The following is a 14,624-nucleotide window of genomic DNA, read 5'->3' as shown; positions in this document are numbered from 1 at the left end:
TCAAAAATCCTACTGGTATTTCTGTTTTTGACACACTTAATACTAAGTTGTATATGTTTTTAGCATTAATAGTTAGAACATCATTACAATCTCTAAGTTTAGTTTTTGTTCGGTTGATATGGACTTTTGTTTTGATTGATTCTTCTGATTTTAATTTGTTGGTCCATTGCTTTGGTATGGATCTTTTTAGTTTTGAGAATTCAGAAATCCAATTCCTTTTATTTCTTAATTTTGAAATAATAATGTCTTCTGATATATTTCCTCTTTTATCTATTATGTCATTTATATATAGTATGTTACTATCAATCCAATTATCAAAGAACAGACATTTTCCTTGAAATTTTATGAATTTGTTTCCCCATATAACTTGTTTCCTGATTTCTAAATAATTATTGATTTGATCATGATGATTGTTTTCACAATTATTTACATTTATCCATGTTTTTATCATCTCTTGATAGAAGGTTGGTGTACTGTTCCATATGTTTTTATCTAGCAATTTTGTGTTATTCACATTCATCTTAAAAATAAGAAGGTTTTTTCCAAATTTATTAAGGTATAGTTTTGATAATACAGACCAATTTGCACTTTCTGATTCTAATATTTTTATAATCCATTTTAAATGTATAGATTTTATATAGGATTCTATATCAATCATTTTTAACCCCCCTTCTGCGAAGTTTTTTGTTATTATTGACCTTTTTATTTTATCTTTTCCTCCGTTCCAAATGAATTTATATAAGATTTTATTTATATTTTGTAGATTTTCTTTAGTAATGATACTGTTAGTCGCAATGTAGGTTATATTTGGTAGAAGAAGAGCTTTTACTACTAATATTTTTTCAAGTATTGTTAACTTTCTTTTTGCCCATCTTTCTACAAGTTTCGTTAATTTGTCCAACACTTTTTCAATATTTAATGTTTGACACTCTTTTTTGTCATACCCAAAATATATTCCAAGGCTTTTGATTGGTTTGTCGGTCCAATTTATATTTTCATATTTATCTTTTGAACTTTTTAGTCGTCCTAACCATACCCCTTCAGTTTTATTTCTATTTAGCTTAAGCCCTGAAAAACTTCCAAATGTTTCAATTATACTGAGAGCTAAACTTATTTCTTTCCTTGACTGAAGAAAAAGTGTTGTATCATCAGCTAATTGACAAATTTTTAAATTACAAGATTTTCCATCTAATGTAATTTTTATACCTTTAAAATCTTTATTACTTCTAAGTCTTATTGCCATTAATTCTACTGTTATAACAAAAAGTAACGCTGAAATCGGACACCCTTGTCGTATCCCTCGAAATATTTTAAATGGACCTGAGACCCACCCATTATTTAAGATACATCCCTTAATGTCGTTATACATAGTTTCCACCCATCTGATAAAGCTACTTTTAAATCCAAACCGTTTTAGTGTTTCCGTCATAAAAGTCCATTCTAGTGAGTCAAAAGCTTTACTGAAATCTAAGAAAAGGATTGCTCCTTCTATATTAAATTTCTCAGAATAATCTATTATATCTTGAATTTGTCTGATGTTAAAACCAATATATCTATTTTTAACATATCCTGTTTGATCTAGACTAATAATAGATGGTAGTACTTTTTTAAGTCTCTGAGCTAATACATAAGCTAATAGTTTAGTATCAATGTTTAATAAAGTTATGGGACGATAATTATCTAATGAAAGAGGATCATTTTTTTTAAAAATTAGTGAAATTGCACCTTTCTTTTGTGAGTTTGTAAGTTCTTTTTTTTCATAATTATAATTAAATACTTTGACAACAATATGTTTAAGGCTTGTCCAAAATTGCCTATAAAATTCCACTGTCAATCCATCAAGACCAGGGGATTTATTAAGCTTCATTTTAAAAATTGCATCAGTGCATTCAATTTCTGTTACTTTCCCTTCACATTGATTACTATCGGAATCTTTAAGCGTTTTTGTTAATTTTGTTTCATTAATATATGTTTTAACTTCATTTTCACAAGGATTAGTAGACTCATAAAGTTTTTTATAATATTTTACTTGTAGATTTAGAATTTTATCTTGATCAGTTGTTGGGATCCCATTTTCATCATATAGTTCAGTTATAATCTTTTTTGTTTGACGACTTTTTTCTAATCCCAAAAAGTATGCACTATTTTTTTCCCCTTCTTCGAACCACTTTACCCTTGATCTTATTTTTTGTCCTTTAATTTTGTCTTTATATAAACAATCTAGATCATTTTCCAAATTCTCAATTTCTTTTTGTAATATATGATTTACGTCTGTACCATTATTTGCTTTATTATTGAGATCATTTAGTTGTTTTTCTAGGATATTTATTTTATCTTTTTTAATTTTGGCTTTTCTTTTACAATAGTCTAAACTTGCATCTCTTACCTCTATTTTCAAGTTGTCCCATAGTATCCCTAAATCATCACAGTTAATTGATTCGTTTTCATATCTGTTTATTAATTTGTTTATTTCATTTACATAGTCATCATTATTTAAAACACTGGAGTTTAATTTCCAGTAGCCACGCCCCTTATTTCCTCTTTCAGTATTAATTTTCAAAGATACTGCATTATGGTCAGTTATTTTCTGTACTAAAGGTCTAATATCGCAGCTTTTACAATTTTTTTGTACTTCTTTTGAAATCAGAAAGTAATCAATTCTGGTTGCTTCTGATCTATCTTTTCTACACCACGTGAATTGCCTTAAATTTTTATTTCTACTTCTCCAAATGTCTATCAATTTACATGATTTTATAAGCCCTTTTAAACCTGTTACTGGTTTATCAAATTTTTTAGAGGATTTAGTTTTATTTTTTGTATCAATTAATGACCAGATGTCGTTAAAATCTCCCCCAAGAATTGTTTGACCTAATCCATATTTATTTATATTTGATTTAACTGTTTTGAAAAAACTATTTCTTTCTCTTGATCTATTTGGAGCATAGATATTTACTAGCGTGTAAATGTTTTCATTTATTTCAATATTAATCAAAATAAATCTGCCATCAGAATCTTTATGCTCATCAATAATTTTAAAATTAATTCTATCTTTTATCCATATTGCTACTCCACATGAATTACTGGTACCATCACTTCTGAAAATGTTTTTACCAAGTTCTTTAAACAAAGTATCTTGCATTTGTTTAGTGAAATGAGTTTCCTGTATAAAAGTGATATCACATTTTTGTTGATTTGCCCAACTTACTATTTTATTTATTTTTTCAGGTTGCTGTAGGCCATTAGCATTGACCGTACAGATGTGCAAATATTTTTTCATGGTGGTTTATAGTTGGATATTTTAAATTTCATACAATAGCATGGTGAGTTATCTTTCTTACCATTAATAATGAGGCATTTGGTATTGATTTTATTTATTATTATTTTGTTATTTCTTTTGACTGACTTAAAGCTAAATTCTTTTAGTCTTGTTTCTTTCCAAGAAGAATTATTTATAGGACAGTTTACATACTGATATAACATTTGTTTTACCTGAGAAATACCGTTATACGCCTCACTGATTGCGATTGGTTTTTCAGATCGTGGGTATTTAAACGATGAATTTCGGTCTGTGTTTGTTTTTTTCTCAAATAATACCGCTTTGTTTACTATCTCTATATTTATAGTCGGTGTATTCCTGATCAATATTTTTAGCAGTTTATTTTCCCGTACCGTAAAATGTATTATGTTATCGATCTTTTCCATAATTAGCATTGATAACCTATTCTCATGATGCTTATATTCGTCAAGCATATGATGTTTGTTTTGCAATAGTTTTAGACTTTCGCTGTCCTGGTGCTCTCTACTTTTAGTTGTGTACGTTCTATATTTTGACCTCAACGTTAAAGTATTTATAGAATTTCTTGTCAAGTTTATTTCATCCGTTTTTGATGGAGACGTTTTAAGATGGATTAATATGTTTTCTGGATCAGGATATTTAGTAGCAGATGGTAAATACTTTAATTTAATATTATAGTAACATGGCATAAATATTATCATGCACATATCTAGATTCTCTAGTACACAATAAAAAAAAATTGCCACTTTATTAAATACACATACATTAATGTGCTTTTTATTTTTATTTGTCTTTTTCTTTTTCAGGATAAAACTTTCATGAAGAACAGACCATTTATAATCTTCATTATTGGAATTGATTAGACTATCTGTCAGTCTGAATATTTTAAGTGGACAACCTTCATCAGCTGTGTCACATAACAACAAACATTTTGAGACATATCTCGAATAATATATACAGTTAAAAATAAATGAAATCAGTGCTATACATACTGTTTTGTGAAAAATATGATTGACAAAATGCATTTTTTTTTAGTTTTTTTTTATAATTTAAAATAAAAGAGTTCTATAGTCTTATATTTTTTATTTTGATTTAATAACAGATATTAAATTAGCGTCTCTTTTTTGGCTTCTTAGCAGCCTCATCTCGTGTTGCGTCATGCAGATTCTCTGTTGGGGTTACTGGCGATTTTTCAATGTTCTTTGTTTTTGACTGTTTAGGTGTGCTATTTGTAGTGTCACTCTGATCATGACTCGGTCTTGCTGTCAAATACCTCGAGATACCTGGTCTTCTGTCAACACTTTTGTTGATTTTATGTTTTTCCTTATGCTGTTGGGAATTGTCTTTTCCAGCGGACTTACTTTCCTGAGTACCAAGGTTCAAATGCGAATGTTCCGTGTCAATCTCTGACCTACTTCTACCCTTGGTATTCAGGAGAGGTTTTGTCGTGCATTTGGAATCGACATCACTATCCTGGAATGACTCATCATTATCTTCAGTTTCTTGATTGGTCTGTACATCATTTTCACTTTCATGGAAAATGTCTGGATTGCAGACACTCTCCACGTTGGTCATATATGTATTGCCTTCTTCCTCAACTTCAACATCAGAATGCTCTTCACACTCATATTGTCTATGTCCTAGCTGACCACATTTTTTACACTTCCATCCGTTTGGACAATTGTTTGCTGTGTGCCCTTCATCTAGACACTTACTACATTTCATATTTGGTCTGCTTGTAGATGCTTGGCCAAAATGGCTAATAGTAGCCCAATAATTGCCTATTTTCATCGACCTCGGCAGCGGCGGATCAAAAGGTTTGCATATGACTATCTTATCACCTGTTCTGCAGTTTGTTACAAGATTGTCAATTCTCAATCTTTCCCTAGAGTGAGTGATTATCTCACACTTACTAACTGAGGTTTCAAGAGTTCTTAGAATTTGGTCGTCATCTGCTGATAGAGGAACATTTTTGACTCGTACCTTTATAGCATTTGGTTCTTCATTAAGGGTTACTTTAGGGTTTCTCAAGTACAGGGTTATTGATTTTCTTCTGATGGTTAACCCCAATGACAGTAGTTCTTTTTTGTCTTGTTCATTGTCGAAATATATTCGCCAGATGCCTCGAACTCTCTGTAACCCAATTAAAGCTCTAACTGGTACCTGTTCTTCTATTGCTCGATATACCTCTATATTTAGAAGGAATGGGCGTTGACCTAAATGATTCATATCATGTTCACCAAATACATCTGTTTCGAGAAGAAATATTGGTTTGACATTGCCAATCTTGCAGTCATCATTTTTGTTTTTGTATCTGTTTTCATCTCTAGCTGCTTCGGCATAAGAGGTGGCCATTTTGTTTTCTTCGTTTGGATTTTTTTTGTCTTTACACATCGATAAATACTAAACTATTTGTCCGTTTTTGAATGTTTTAGTCTCAAAAGGAATGTAAACATGTATTGCATACAGTTTCCAACAATTCATACCGTACTATTAGCTGCAATCTTTCAGAAATTCACTTTTTTGCGGAGCTATGAAACACTAATCACCTTGGTTCAAGGGCCATAACTCTGAATGAATATTGTCAACATTACAATGTATACGATTTGAACAACGTAAATACAAAAGTATATGCTTGGTACACATTATTAATACGAGGTTGACGATGTAAGCGAGATAAAAACGATATTGTCAACACAACGATGTAAACGATAATAACGATGGAAACAAAAAGTTATAAAGTCGACATACAAGAACATTAACACGATTTTGACACGATATTGTTAATACTGCGTTGTATACGATGTGATCAATGTAAATAGAAAGGTATGGACTCTGTATACAATATAAACACAATGCTGGCACGATATTGTCAACACCACGATGTCTACGATGTGAACGATGTAAACACAACGGTAAAGACTTGGTTCACAACATCTATACGATGTGAACAATGTAAACACAAAGGTACAGAAAACATAGATAGGAGACAATATTAACACAATAACGACACTATGAAGTTTACATTGTGATTTTGACAATATCGAGAAAACATCGTGCACTGGATATACTTCGTTAATTTTTGAATATTGAGTGATCCAATAGTGCATCATTGATTTCTCATAAGCACACGAACAATCTTGAGTTGATTTGAGTTTAAATATGGACTCAGTAATTACTAATGGTACTTCTGTTTGTGGTTTTGCTGCTTTTTGTTTATTTGCCTCCTGCTATTTTTTTGTTTAGAAAAAGTTGGATTTACCGAAAATAAATCTTATTCTTTTTCTGAGAAATATAACAAAAGACTTTAAATTAAATCGTTGACATTAAAAATTCAACGCTGTATGCATATGATGTGAATACAGTGGGGCCGTTATCAATAAGAAATATACCTCACTCTCAAAACGACTAGATCATGTTAATAATTAAACTTAAAATGTTAATATAAATAATGCGAAAGAAATTATACAAAATTTCAACAGTGTTTCATTAAGTTGTGTTTGCTGGTATACAGGAGTTGCTGTTTTTCGCCTTTGCTTCAAGAGATTAATATTTTCTATAATAAAATAGTACGTGTAAGGAGAAATAAACCTAGAAGATTATGCAATGTTTTATAACCAAAAAGCACCCCACCCCACTATCGAATTATCATCTGTTGTATAACAGGCAATGTTTTTCTTAATTCTTGTTTTTGACGAAACTTCATGAAACCGTTTTAAGGAGTGATATCTCTGGTCATGTGTGTTCTTGACCAATAACATTCAAGTCCACTTTAGCTAGTTTATTATTAGTCGCTAGTATATTTGAATCTTTTTCCAAATCGTAAGTGTATTGCAACTCTTTTCCAATGGTGCTGTCTTCAAATGGAAGTCTGGACAATTCCTTTGTACAATAATGTATATTGCAGGTGTTTAACTGGTTCATCCAAAACATATTTTGGGAAAAATGTTGCCAACAAAAATAATGGTCTTCTTTTTGTCTTTTTTTCTATTTTTCTTTATAAATTAGGTCGTTGGGATTTTCGGTTAAACTATTTCACAATGTTTCATGCGGGGGCGTTTTATGGATGTTTTAACGGTATTATAAATGCTCATGTTTAGAGGTCGTACGGTGACATATAATTGTTAAAGAGTATCAAAGGTACCAGGATTATAATTTAGAACACCAGACGCGCGTTTCGTCTACACAAAACTCATTAGTGAGGCTTATATCAAATATTTATAAAGCCAAAAGAGTACGAAATTGAAAAGCATTTACATCCAAAATTCAGAAAAATGTTAAAATACACATCATCTGGTGGGTAATTAGCAAACGGGTGTCAGACTTGGAGCAGGATCTGCTTAGTGTTCTGGAACACCTGAGATCAACTCAGTGTTTTGATCGGGATCATGTTGTTCAGTCATAATTAAGCTTGTGTTTCTTATACTGTTTTTTGTCAAAAAGTTAAAATTCACATCATCTGGTGGGTAATTAGCCAATGGGTGTCAGACGTGGAGCAGGATCTGCTTAGTGTTCTGGAACACCTGAGATCAACTCAGGGTTTTGGTTGGAATCATGTTGCTCAATCGTAAGCTTCTCATGTTGTGTTTCTTAAACTGTTGTTTGTCTTTTGGTCGTTTATTGTTTGTTTTGAGTTTTAAATGCATGTGGTATTTTATACCTCTCCTTAGCAAACATATAACATTGTATTTGCATTTAAAATTTGACATTAATTGAAGTCCATTGGAAATTTACCATTGAAAAGTCTAGATAATTGGCCTGAAGACAATTAACCGTCTATGAAATGCATGATGACTGTTGTGCAGTAGGAAATTTTATAGGTATATTCAGGATAGAAACACGTTTAACACATACTAAACATGCTGACTTCTAGACCAACACATTGAGATAGATCTATAACGTGTAGGTGACAAGACAACAGTGCAAATACAGATATTTCACGGCCCCACCATAACGAATGTTCTCTATACCGAATATGCAGTGTCTGACATTATTTAGAATGATATACATAAGGACCTCACGCGTATTACGAAATATTAATTTTCAACAATTATCATACTTACATGTAGTTATAGTCGAAATTATTGCTTGCAACTTGTTATACAGAATTTTCGTTTTTAATACTGTTTTGAGAAAAGTTATTTGTGTCAACACTTATAACAGAACTAGATTTTTTATTTCCAAAAAGCACCACATCCCAGTTTTCAATTATCACCCCGGGCCCGTTGTATAACAGAAAATAGAAATCCATATTCAAAACGCGCCTTCAACAAAAGTTAGACACATACAACTGCTATTTCTTAATTTCCACCTGTCTATATATGATTTCGTTATGACCACATACATGTTTACATTTCTCTCGCCTTCTTTTTTAACCGAAGAGTCTTAATAGTTATCAAAGGTACCAGGATCATAATTTAGTACGCCAGACGCACGTTTCGTCTACATAAGACTCCTCAGTGACGCTCAAATCAAAAATATTTATAAACCCAAACAACTACAAAGATGAAGAGCATTGGGGATCCAAAATTCCAAAAAGTTGTGCCAAATACGGGTAAGGTAATATGAGGGTATCGATTGTGTTTACAGAGAAGCTAATAATGAAAAACAAAAATAAGGAGAACAATGTGAAGACAAATTAAACAAATTAATAACAATATTGAATAAAACTAGGTTACCTAAAAACGACTGAGAAAAAAGACGCGAAATACATAAATGAAGACGTTTCCTTATCAGATCTTCCAACTTTGATACCAACAAACCAAGGTGTTAATTCCATTTGTCCACCAATGCAAGATACCAGTACATGTGTCATATTATCTTTTAGTTTGTAAATGTGTCAAAACAGTAATCTGACAACTTATTTCGTGTTTTGGTTAATCTCAAACGTTCACAAAATTCAATTATACAATAGAAAAAAAAAGGATTCGGAAACAAGAAACACTAATATAAATCCGTCTCTCACTCTGTAAATTATATATTCCTGTAACCCTTTGTCTTATGTAATATCTATCTGTATTTTGTCATTTTTTAGTTTCGTTGTTGTCTGTTTATTTATGTATAGTACATGTAATAGTTGTACACACTTTAAGGACTAAAGACGATCAAGAGCCGATTTGGCAGGACACATTAAAATCTTTCTGTTGTAAAAGAGGGGACTCGGTCTCAAGGTGGTCTAAGTAGTTCTACTACTGTAATCACTAGCCTGTAAACACTGAGATTGTGAGTTCGAAGCCCGCTCGTGCAGGTGCACTCTACTCCAATCTTAATTGATTAGGATGGTCAGTTTTCCTATCGAATAAAAAATGACCCTCACGAAATACCAAAAATGGCGTCGATAAGTGTCGCGAAAACACCAACAATCAATCAATCAATCAATCAATCAATCTGTTGTTAAAGACTATTGGTTGTACCCGTCTGTGTCTTTTATGTTTGGTTTTGCGTTGTTTGTGTTTAGTGCAATCTCATATTATTCATACGCATTGCTGTACAAAAGACTGACATGTTATCCACAGATTTCCCCCTGAAAAATCAATACCAGTCAGATATCGAACCCAATTGGTATCGGAATCTGAAATTCTAAAATCTCGTTAAGTCTTCTTTATTTCTGAAAAGATGAAATGCGATGCATTCTTAGTAGCAAAATAAAGCCTAGACATATAACGTTGAAGCAATTCAAACTGGGTTTAAGGTATACTTAAGAAGTAATTATCTTATTGATTTTAAATAAAGATTTGTGAAGAGATATCTTTAAGGATTTGTGAAGAATCTTTACAGTATAGCCCTCAAAGAATCAATAACCTAAAAATGATTATGGTTTATTTATCAATACGTATGCCGAACAATTATCTAAAAGTACACATACTTGCATGACAACTTGTATCATTATATTAAAAGTACTAATTACTGATGATTAAATCATTTCTTTTACACAATCAAGTGTTCATGAAAATAAGAAAATCTGGAATGATAGCAAACTAAACAACTATCATACAGAGTCTTAATGGTGTGGTCGTTGACATCAATCTAAATATGAAACTGTACGGCCTTTAAAAATGGGGAAATACAAAAATCCGTTAGGTAAACCGTAACAAGCCTAGATTTGCTTCACTTTATGTTAAACTTGTGAAACCTAGAAGAATGTAAAAGGATATATCACCATTTTTATCTTAATGTTGAGGGTCCTCGGCAGTTGAAAGGTTATAAATTCATCATCTAGTGTATCACAAGTCTGTCATCACTGTGGTTGTGAGTTCATGTTATCACGTGGCAAATAAATGCGTTCAAATAGCCACTCTCAGTGGATAGTTGTTACAGCTAACAGGTAAACGTTCGAACAATTTCCATCGTTTGAAGTCAAATGTATTGATTTTATAATTCATAGATATAAGAAGATGTGGTATGAGTCACAATGTGTAAAAGTAAACCGTTATAGTTGATGCATTTTTAGTAAAATAATACAGATGAAAAAATTAACAATTGAGAGGTAGGAGATGCTACATGTAAATGAGTCGACAGGGTCAGGGATAAACAGGAGATGAAAGCTATCAAAGGAAAAACCAAACATTCATAGGTCGAAGAGAAATCCACCTCCACCAATCAATTAAAAAAAACTAACCACACAACAAAAATACACAAGGATAACCAATAGACCGTAAAACATTTCATGAAAATTAAATACGGACTTACAGCTTTTTTTTTGTGTATCTGCTGTTAAGTCTTCTTTTCGTGACATCCAATGGCAAGTGTTCATTGTTTTTCAGTACAGAAACATGCTATCCTGATTTTTCATGTGTCCAGGAATGCAGGTTGAAAAATCTTCTCTCAAGGGTCGGCTTCATTATATTTGCATATAAAGCATATACAGGATGCTAAAAAAAAATTGAACGGTACAGGGACGAGATATACATATTTCATGTACTATTTTATAAATGATGGCAAAGAAAAAGATCTAAACTGAATGACTGAAACTTGTACAGGTATAAAGAGTTTTCTTAATATGATTGTTGTACACAAATAAGGTCAAATGCTGATTGGACATCATTGGATGTCCCAAAAGGGATAACTATAATGCCAAATAAAATACATTTACGTCCATGACTAAAACGTATGCTATACATTTTGGTTTGTCAGAAAAAATAGGATGACGCAATATTTTTTTCCAGGAGTTTGTCGTGGACGACATCAAAAGTTCAATGCAAGATACAAAAATTAATTCATAAAGTTTTTCACTGACCCCCTTCCCCCTTTTGAACTTGATTTTTGAAAAAAATGATTGATCGATAAGGATATATATAAAATATATGTCAATTAAACTTTAAATTTGACCTCTAACTGCCAAACTATTTGAATTAAGTTTTTTTTATCCTTCATTGATTTTTTTATGTCGTCCCTTAAATGTTGACTAGGGAAGATTCATATCTGTATTCATTTACTTAATTCTATAATTTTGCATATTCATTCTGTTTCGAAAACTTTCCTGAGAGATGTTTCAGCAGTCACCGCTTAAATCAGAGAACACCGTCTTTACCTTGTCGAAAGGTCGGAATCTCCAGTAAGAAGAGCATTAAGGAAAGAGTTGTGCCGATGATTATGAATCAATTTCAAATATCAAAGGAATTTGTTTCTTTTCATTTCAACTTTTATCTTTTATCTCATTTAAATGTCAGATAATAAAAGGAAATTGAATGCTGTGACGATAGAAAGTACAAATAATATACCTGCACTTTAAAAGATTTTGCTTAGTATTGCATAATATTTGCTTGTCTATTAATGAAGCCAACATGCAAGTTGACCTAATTCGATAGTTGGATGCTTCTTATTTGCGCATACATTAACTCATAATTCCCTTTTATATATATTTATTTTTTTAATTTTACAAGTCAATTAGGTATCTCTACAAGCCGGATCATACCACTGTAAATTGGCATTTGCTGCTCATCTGCTAAGCAAGCGACGTTTATGTTTCAGAGCAATTACTGTATTCAGGTGTGGTGACATGTCATCCAGGGGACTGTTTCTTTTTTAACTGATGATTTTATTTATTTCCAACAATAACAACATATACATGACATACATACAATATAATAATTATAAGACACGTATAATGTCATTATTTTAGTTATCTCTTAATTGGAAATATTTTACCGTTTCTATTTTTTTTAAGTGTTCAGATTTTATTTTTTAATTTTTTGAAAATTAATAAGTAAACTTTTAGAAGAAAGACCGAAAAATAACAAAAAAAACCAACCCAAAAAACAAACACATAATGATTATCCAATTACATCCCTATCTATATATTGAACATAACATATGCATGTTGAAAAGTATTTGCAAAAAAAACAATAACTATTTCTTCCGTAACAGCCCTTAACACAGATATAGTACATAATATGACAATAATATTTTCTTTAAAATAGATTATAATAAAATAGTTATAAGTAATTGTAACAACAAAAAAACGCAGGGAACTGTTATATTATGAACAAGTCTGGGAAAAACCCGTAGCACATTGACAGTTCTTGGTCCTGATATGTATGTACTATATTTCACTGGACGATAGAACACATTTCTTTATTATCACTACAGTTAATTTTTATTTATTTGCCCTTTTTTCAATTTAGATGTTAAAATCGTTATGTAGGGATTTTTATTTTAATCTGCATTATTACACAAAGGTCGGCATGAATTTATTTTACAATTTGTTTAGAGGTAATGTAATTTCATCAAATCAGTCCCCTGGGGATTTGGCTTTAGTAACTTGTCATTAAACAATCTAATTTCATCATTCGGCAATAATATAAATGCAATCTAGAGTCGGAAGTATCATCTTTGAAACAATTCACTACGTTGTTGATAATTACAGGTAAATCTCAGGTAACTTATATTTGGTCTATGTCAGATAAAATCATCATAATTCGTGGCCTTGATTATGTAAAGTATTTACGGACTATACACCGAATAATATTTTGTGTCCTTAACTAAAGAAATAAATCACTTAGATGACCTGTAATTAAAAAGGCGTAATTCAAGACATTCAAATTTCTGATTAGTTATCAAAAGTACCAGGATTATAATTTTTGTATACTGATTAGGTTATTCGTACAAGTTGATGTAATGTCTTTGATACTCATGATACTGCGTGTTTAATTAAGACATCTTATTGCAAATTCTCATATAGAATTTATACTTTGGTCCTGTTTCACATCTTTGCACTTGAAATAAACAGAAAACTTCAAGTTTAAAATATGTATTTATAGACAAATTTAGGCGTACAGAAACATACTAAAATACAATGTGTTCTAACAATCCACATTGTTGCGCATGTTATAATAATAAACAAAGTCAGACTGGTTTTCAGATGTAAAAATAGAGTCCAAACAACTGTAATATCATGTTGCAGAATGTATTTTAGTCTAGGTCAAATTGTTTTAACCGTTGAGTGATATCATCTGGATTCACAATTGCTGAGATTTTACAGTCGTTCGTAAGTGGGGGTTACAAGTCTCACCTTTTTTTTGGTGTTTGAATTCACAAACATTGAATAGTATGTGTTAATCAGTATGATCATACTTGACTCTGATTGCAATGTTGAACAAATATAACCAATCAATTATTTGCATTAATTTCCAGCGAAAGCGATATTCTCGATTCACCCTTAGGTTATAAATATTTCTCTTCAAAACACTATAATGCAACACTGTGAAACACTCTAGGGGAAGCTAAACTTGTCAAAGCTAACTATCTAGTCTCACTTCGGTTGAAGTTAAGGCAATTCTTTGATTGTTTGATGTAATCATGACTTTTGAGAACATCTATACACTGCTTAAATTATCTTCACTTTTATGTACAATTGTTTACAATATCATTAAATATTATATTGAATTATGAATTCTGTTTTTCAATATGGCACTCGTATCAAGCTGAGACATCAAAACACTCGAGAGAGTGTCTGTTCGAGATTTTATTTGTCTTTGGGTTGATACATTGTATGCTGTTTGATATTAGTTATAAAAGAATAAGACAAATAAGACAAATGTCATGCTTAACTTGGAACAGACTATTGTTTGTGTATATGTTTATAAATTAATTACAACCATAGCTGCTATCGATATGATAATGGATGACCTATCGGCCAAGTGCTATGTAAATGAAAATTATGAATTGGATTGTTTTGTTTACGAAGCCCTATTTTTGATCTACCTTAATCAGGAACGCTCACGCGGAAATAATTTTAATTATCAGTCGGCAATTAATAAGCTGTTAAAAAAAATTGAATCTGAAGAACCATAGTTATTTGAATTTGATTACTGATACATAGGCGTGACAT

The 14,624-nt window shown here is 31.2% G+C and overlaps 1 long non-coding RNA gene across 1 annotated transcript; it reads left to right on the top strand.

Annotated features, from left to right (window-relative positions):
- The first annotated feature begins 3,869 nt into the window (after window positions 1-3,869).
- On the top strand, window positions 3,870-4,371 carry LOC134724660 (uncharacterized). The gene is made up of 2 exons (XR_010108472.1): window positions 3,870-3,947; window positions 4,102-4,371. It is a non-coding gene; the product is annotated as an uncharacterized LOC134724660 (long non-coding RNA).
- Window positions 4,372-14,624: the final 10,253 nt, after the last annotated feature.

This window comes from Mytilus trossulus, chromosome 7 (genome assembly GCF_036588685.1).
Source record: "Mytilus trossulus isolate FHL-02 chromosome 7, PNRI_Mtr1.1.1.hap1, whole genome shotgun sequence".
NCBI classification, from domain to species: Eukaryota; Metazoa; Mollusca; class Bivalvia; order Mytilida; family Mytilidae; genus Mytilus; species Mytilus trossulus.
The sequence above is the reverse complement of the archived record's forward strand: the minus strand, read 5'-3'. Positions and strand labels throughout refer to the sequence as shown.